Genomic DNA, 8,412 nt, shown 5'->3' on the forward strand with positions numbered 1-8,412 from the left:
TTTCGATGGCGTGTGGCAGCAGGTCTGCTCTGTTCATCATTAATCACAGTTCGTTAGATAACAATCCTTTTCTCTCTCTTTCCTCTTTTTTTATGTCCTGTTCAGGTTCATGGCCTCCGCAGGTATAGAGGATCAACACACAGGCATCAACACACACACACCTAAACCTGCTTAAGCATTAACCATTTAGCATTAGTTTGCCATAAGTGAATAAATGCACAGGTTCTCACATATCCTCTCTATCTGTCAAACAAACACACACTCACCCACACCTGTGTTTAGCGTGTCTTTTAGTTAGAGGGGGAAAATTCCGACATGAGCCCATTTATCAGGGGGGAGAAGGCGAGCGATTAGATATTGGTGATAAAGATTTTAAGTCAACATCCAAGCAGGTGTCAAGCGCTTTTTACTGCACACGAGTGACTCCACTCCCGGGTCTTTATGGGCAATAAAGGATGACACCCTTCTTTGCTTCTTTGCGCCATCCACCCCCTCAGTTACTCTTTTCTGGGCAGAGTCCAGGCAGGAGTTTTACCAGGCTGCAGATAGACAGGGAGTAAGTCACCCTCTGATCATTACACTAAATGACCTGTTCAAATTATAACTGTCCTGGATTCTGTGTGATGTCTAACATCTTCTAAAAAAGAGCTATTTCAAAGGCATTTTGGAGTGTCCTCTTCATCCTCTGCATGGAGAGAGCTTCTCCCCTCTGGGTGGAGATTCAGGGTATAAAAGCCAGGTGTAATAGGCTGGATGTACTCCAGGTTTTATGTTATGCTGTTACTAACGTACATTGTTTCATGAGAGCTCATTGGGTGTTTTAGCATATATCTTTAGCATATATGTTATGTATTTATTATATTTTATGTTCAAGTCTGTCTACAGATGCCTATAAGAGGCTTGCTCGTACCCATTAAGGTAACCCTTTTTTAAAGACATTTTCAAAGTAAATATTGGGTATGCAGACTGTATTGTATACATTACCTATTACTGTATAGTTACTACAATAAATACTACAAATAAAGCAAAAACAAAAGGTCAGATTTCAAAGTGTAAACCATTTGTTCACTTGAATGAATGAATGAATGAATGAATGAACGAATTTGAAGCTGCCTTTGCATGCCTGTAAAATATCATATAACTGTTTGATTCAAATATTTTTAGTCAGTGTACCTCCAGTCAGTTTTCAGGCTGGTTAGCTCATAAAACTTGTGGAGGCATTGAGTGTAGAGAGTTTTATGACTCAGGGTAGCCCAGAAGCATATACTGTTTTTCTTGCTGTAACAGGTTCCAACTCAGATATCACTCCAGCACACTATAGATCACTCAGTCACATGACATATACAGTACAATGATTTAAACTACTAAATGGTGAGATAGCGCATTGCCTTTCATTTTAAGTTACGAGTAAACACAGCATGACAGGTTTTGTTCTGTCCGAACCTTTTTGGACCAATGTATGGAAATCAATGGATCATGTCAGCTGATGCAAGATGTGTACCAGGAGATGATGCAAACGTGTGTCTGTGTCACTGTGTGTTTGACCCAGAGGCGTCCAGTGTCACTGCAGTGATAAGTAATCTCCTTGTAGACGCAGGAATGTGTGACGTGCTTTCACCTCTACTGGGGGGTCTACATTCACTCATCTCGGAGACAGCAGCGGAGACCTACAGCAGCAACAGTAGCATGTATGAACCCCCCCGGTCATTATGAGAGCCACCAACTGAAACTAGTCACTCCGTCAGGCTTTGACAGGGATGAAGCCACAGGCCACAGAAATTAACTGAGTTAGCCATTCAGATGCTAGCCTTTGCAAAGAAAGGCAGGCAGAGAGAATCTGTTCCATTTGTTCCCTGATCAATCAAACTCCATTCCTGGCCGCCTTTTTGGTTTGGGATCAGAGAATTAGGTTGGATTGTCTTCCCAGTGATCCATTCCTGTGATAGATTCATCACAATAGACAACAGAAGAATGCCAGTTGGTTTTCCTGCAGGGATTCTTTACTGTGTTGGACAAATACAGATGGATGGACAGCATGGACTGGGAGCTATTGTTACACGGTGGGGTGTTTGTCCTGCATCTGCTGCCCACTGGGACCAGTTACTCCACTAATAGTAAAAAAAAAAAAAATTATATTGTGGTACAGGGTTGATGTGGGTACATGTTTCCCGTTTGAAATAAAGAGGCAGTTTATCATCATGGGTGAGATTTCTGCCCTCCAAATAAGATCTATTTCAATTCATTACATTTTTCATATTTTAACTTATTAAGCTATTTGAATACAACATTTATGTGATATGTTGTTTTTTTTTTCTAATTAAAATGTCATCAGTGTCATTCCTTCCTTTTCATCACTTTATTTATATGGAGTAATTGTCACCGATAAAAGACAATTCTCCTTATAATTAGCCCAGATTTTCTCTTTTGCCTCCATTCCCCCTGACCTCATTTAAGTAAAAGTACCTTAACAGTCATGGACACACACACACACACACAAACACACACACACACACCCACACACACACACACACACACACACACACACACACACACACACACACTCTGTCTTGGTTCCTTTGTAAATAAGAGAGATGCACCTTTAATAGCTCGCTTCAAGATAGCAGAAGTAAAGGAGAGTAAATAGAAATATGAAAGAGCAAAGAGGAACCAAAGACTGGTGCTCTGGTGTGCTGCCACAGTTTGCTCAATGTTAAACCAATAAGATAATGCAGGGACTATGCAGTTCAGACTCACTCCATCCACAGATAGAGTTTGGTTTGGGCTTTGTGTGGCGTGTGGTCTCAGTTGCTGTATCAGTGGCTCTGATTTTCAGTTAGATAGCGGGGCCAAGACGTGTGTGTGTGTGTGTGTGTGTGTGTGTGTGTGTGTGCTAAGTTAAAGAAAGTGTTTACTGCACCCACTCATTGGCAGGTGTAACTTTAAAGCAGAGTTTGCCGTTCTCTGAACTTTGCTCAACACCCCCCCCCCTTCTTGAGACAGGTTTGGCACCAAGAAACAAAGAGACTAGTCCAAAGAGGTAAGAGAAGAAGAGAAATCCACATTGAAGAATTTAGACCTACTGTACATCCATCATTACAGTGCCAACCATCTCTCCAGAGGTGACCTCGCCACCCACCACCCACCCTGCAGCTCAGCCCCCCCTGGCTCATGCTCCATTTCCCCTCCACATTTGTGTGCTAGAGGGATGCTCCTGTGCGGCTGAGCGAGCGGGGACTTGTCAATTTGTGACCTGTGTGGAAGGGAAGGGATAACTGTCGGGGTTTAGAGGGGAAATTTGGTTCAAGGCTGGAGGGAGTGAAGAATTATTTGAGCAGCGGGCCTTCACAAATGTGACACACACCCACAGGCTCAGGACTTTGGGGGCCTTTAGGAAGAACGAAGAGGAAGGATAAGAAGACTTGTGGGCAAAAATTAGGTGACATTTTCATTCTCAGCTGATGTATGTGAATCTGATTTTACATCAATATTTAATGTTTTTAAATACAGGACTTCCCTAAGGCTTTGTGTTATCTCTGATTCTCTTTTCCATCCACATGAACTGCATCTCATGCAGCAGTGAGGGAATGACTCTTTTTACAGACGACATGGCTCTGGTTGCACACCTGACTGACACTAACTTGCTGTCAGAATACCATCAGTCGGTGAACAACCTGGTCCAGGGTTTTGAAGGAAGAACCTCAGTAAGACACAAGAGCTGTGTTGTAGGAGCAGGGTGAAAGTGGGCACACTGCAATCACTCTTTGAACCCATCAGGGTGGACGATCAGTTGGTGGAGCAGGTGGACACTTTCAAATACCTTGGGACGGAACTGGACACCTTCCTCTCCTTCTCTCATGCCGACTCAGTGTACAAAAGAGCCCAACAGCACCTCCACCTGCTGAGGAAACTTTTCATGTTAACAAAGTCATTCTAACCATGGTTTACAAGTCATTCATTGAATCAACTTCAATACTCATCTTAGTACAATAACCTTAACGCTAAACACAAAATCAAACTCTCCTGCATCCCCAATCAGGCCAGTAAAATGACTGGATCAACTCAAACACCGTTATCTGAGCTTTACACCTACTCAATAACAAGGAAAGCAGGACTCACCCCCTTCCACCGCTTCTTCCAGCCATCAGGCCGTCCCTATAACATAGCAAAGAGGAACACCTTTAAAATGTTCTTCACCCCCTCAGCCATTTCTGCCCTAAATAAACCACACTAGGCACATACAGATATATTCACCCCCGAAATGTCTTTTTACAGTATTGATGTTGATGACTTATTTTACGGTGATGTTTTACTTTGATGTTTTTCCTTTTTTTCCTTTTTCTATTTTGTCATTGTTACGTTTGTCTTTGACTGAACCGTGTCAAAGAGGAATTTCTGTTACTATGTGACACACAATAAAGTTTCTTGAATCTTGAATGTGATTCTTGGCATATCTCATGTTTAGTTTCGTAAATTTGTTTGCATGCATAATAAAGAAAAGCACAAACCTTGCACTTTGTCTGTTTGTGATTGTCATGCACTGAACACCAGTTAAAGTACACAATGATAGGAAGAGTGTGTAACCTGCTGTCTCCCTAAGGCATCAGTGTACACACACACACACAAATACACACACACACACCTTGTTGATTTCCTCAAACATCTTGGGATTTTGTGTCGCTGTGCTGGCAAATCTAGATTCCCAAGTACCAAAACAATTTTCCATTTGGAAGATGCAACACAGGTCTTTGTTTATTCCCTGCTTCATTCAATTACCCCCTCTTTGGTTTGTTTAACATTTCATACTCATGATCTAATTTTTTGTTTGGTTGCTCTTCAGATCTGTAAATTAATGCCTCAGCTGAGTGCAGAAGCTGCATGTGGTGTAGAATTCATTAAGCCTGCTTGTCCCCTGCATGTGTGTGTATGTGTGTGTGTGTGTGTGTGTGTGTGTGTGCACATCACTGAACGACAGCATCCCTAGAAAGAAAGTGTGTGTGTGTGTGTGTGTGTGTGTGTGTGTGTGTGTGTGTACATGCGATGCTACGGTGAAAGGCACCATCTGTTCCATGTGACAGTAATGAAGTGAGGGGCATTGTGGTACAAAGCCTCAGACCCATTCATCACAGCTGTAGGCGGGCCAAGCATATTCCCCGTCTTATAGGGATACCTCCACACACTTACACACACACACACACACCCACACACATACACACCCAACTGTATGGTTTCAGTTTGCTATTGCCTAAATGGTGTGTGTATGCAAACACTTGTTGGACAGTTATGCTGAGGGACATTAATGTGACTTACAAGAGAAATATTCCTCTAAAGCATGCATCAGTGAAATTGTGACTGTGGTTTCATTTGCATGTTATCTGTCATATCTGATGTACCATTCTGCCTCATTTACCTGACATACCGTAACAGGAACTGTTACTGCCAGTTAGTGTGGGGTCGTTTTGAATTCGCAGTTACAACCTTGGGCTCCCGCTGTACTACAGACTCATAAATCATTTGACTCAAAACAAACAGTTGAAACATGAGATGTAAAATCCCCCTTGAAAAACAAGGCGGCTCTCTTTTTTTCAAAGGAGGGTTTAGTGTTAATGTTGTTATGCCTCTTATGTTTGATTTTACTTATTTTCTACCAGAGCCTTTGACTCATGTCTTTAATTGACAGCTGCTGTGTGCTGGATAGCAAAAAATACAATTCCTTAACAAGGATAATTTATACATATGCATAAATTATGATCATCATTCTGTTGTGTCCTGATTCAGTAGGTGACTACACTTTGCTTATACATGTAAAATCACATACATAGAACAGATTTTCTTGGATCTTTTCAAACTGGTTCATACTGTAACTTTCACTGAAACTTTGTAAGCATCTGGAGGTATTAAAGCACAAATCTATGCATATATTTAGATTTTTTGACTAGCCAGAAAGTGGCACCTTCACAGGTTTTTTCACTTATTTAGCCTGATTAGATTACTTCTCAAGCCAATGTGGGTGTGTTAAGACTGTGCTTCATAGGCCTTTTTCACTGAAGACACTGTGACATGTTACAGCAGGAAAAGCACAGGTGTAAACAATAACATCCATGATGGCTGAATTCCATTTAGCTCCTTCAGTTTCAAGGTCCTGGTATTGTGCATGCTGGCTCACTGTCACACTGTCATGGCTAACTGGGGCATTTGAATAGAACAGAGCTATTGTTACAGCTGTTTAGGTAGTACAAGTTAGTAAAGTTGTAAAGTTTGGTGATCTTATGTAATCCCCAGAAGAGCCTGAGCACCTTGAGCAGAGTTCTAATCAGCCAGAAGAAGTCAAAACACCTGTGTTGGTGTACAGAGCCTTTATGTTGAACCAGTGACCTGATGTTTGTCCACACTGTCTGTCTGGTTATATCCAAATAAAATAATCTATACTCAAGACTCAGATTTTTATGAATTTTGGATTTAGTGAGAAACTCGTATGCAACAATATCTGTAATTTGTGAATTGTTATGTTTAATTGTTATGTTTATGTTAAATTAACCACCAGGAAGTAAACTCATTTACATCTTCCTAATGTGCAGTCAGTAAATTATGGCTGTATCTAGTGGCAGCCATTAGCAGCCACAGGGAATTACAAAAACATTTGTATTTTGACTTAACACCTCTAATTAGTGACTGCCTTTTACATAATGAGACCTGTTATGGCATATCATAAATATATTTAATATAACTATTACATTTCACACTGGTAAACTTACTCAGGTGAGCTGCGACTGTAACTGTGCTTTCAAACAGTGATAAGTGGTACTGCGGTCCAGTGATGTTGGTGTTCTAGATATGGGCTTGGACTCTGCAGGGGGTGGATCTGTTGCCACGGCTACTGGCTACATCTGAGTCTACCCATAGTTTTTCAAACATTACAGGTGCTGACCACCTATCTTCATCTCATTACATAATCTTTTTAATTGGGTTGTAGCTTAACGATGTGACACAATTAAAGGCCTGGCACATCCGCACAGGTGTTTTCAGTTATGGCTGATTAGACTTCTGCTCAGGATGCAAATTGGTGGAGCGAAACTGAGCTCACCAAACTCATTCTACAAATAAGAATGATAAAGTTGTGATTTTGAACCAGTAAGTGAAGGAGATATCAAACAATAAGTGAAAACACCTGTGTGTGTGGCCAATGTGTGTGTAGGAGCTTTAATATTTTAGAGGTTTAGCCAATTATCAGAACCATTCTTCTATTTTCCTTCTGTAATGCTTTGGATTGTTTTTAACAGAATGTCATGGAATTTGGTAATGTGGTTGGATCTCAATGATGTCTATTAAACCTGTATTCCTCATTAGAGAAATGAAAACAAAAAACAGAGGGGTAAAACAAGGTTCTCTAACACATCTTTTAGCAATGTGCATCTGAATCAGGTGATTCTCAGATCAGGGACAACAAACTTTGGAGTGGAGCACTCTGCAAACAGCCTAATGTTGCAACACTGGTTACTCTTTTGTTTTAGACAAGGCAAGTTTATTTGTATAGTACATTTCAGCAAGGCAATTCAAAGTGCTTTACATAAAACATAAAGGGCAGAAAGACAAAATGTAAAAGAAACACAGTTTTAAAAAGACACATTTAAATACAATTTAAAAGAGTTAAATTGAAAATAAAAAATAAGCTAAAAGAAGAATAAAAGTTATTGCGCAGCTATAGTGCAGTGCCAGATATGAATCAAAAGCTGATTTAATCAAAGGCAGCAACAAACAGAAAAGTCTTAAGCCTTGATTTAAAAGAAGAGTTCAAGTTTGGAGTTTGTTCCAAGTGTGTGGTGTATAAAAACTCAACACTGCTTCTACATGTTTACTTCTGACTCTGGGGACAGAAAGTCTGTCCCAGATGATCTGAGAGGTCTGGATGGTTCATAACATAGCAGTAGATCAGAAATTATATTTTGGCCCTAAACCATTCAGTGTTTTATAAACCAAAAGCAGTATCTTAAAATCAATTCAAATCGATTTGGGATTGATTAGGATTATATTTCAGAGATGCTCTCCTCTCATCAACCTGTGCACAGCCTGAGGTCCTCAGACAAGAACCTGCTGGCTGTTCCTAAAACTAGATCTAAGACTAGAGGGGGCCATGCCTTCAAGGCTCTGGAATGACCTGTCTGAGTAACTCAGGCTTGCCAACCAACCATTTGGCAGGCGAACCAACAATGAATTGATCTACTTACAAATATTGCGTGTGTATCTAAACCCTGATATATCTCATTTCTCTGTGCTGTAGAGCTTCATTGTTGTCCAAAAACTATTAAAACATGTCAATGAACCACATCGCTGCACTGGGTGACATGTTCTGTGGTGTCCATGAAAACAGTGGTTACCCTAACTTTTTTAGAAACAAGTAAATGAGTCACCAGTGAA

Source organism: Thunnus thynnus, chromosome 5 (assembly GCF_963924715.1).
Source record: "Thunnus thynnus chromosome 5, fThuThy2.1, whole genome shotgun sequence".
Taxonomy (NCBI): domain Eukaryota; kingdom Metazoa; phylum Chordata; class Actinopteri; order Scombriformes; family Scombridae; genus Thunnus; species Thunnus thynnus.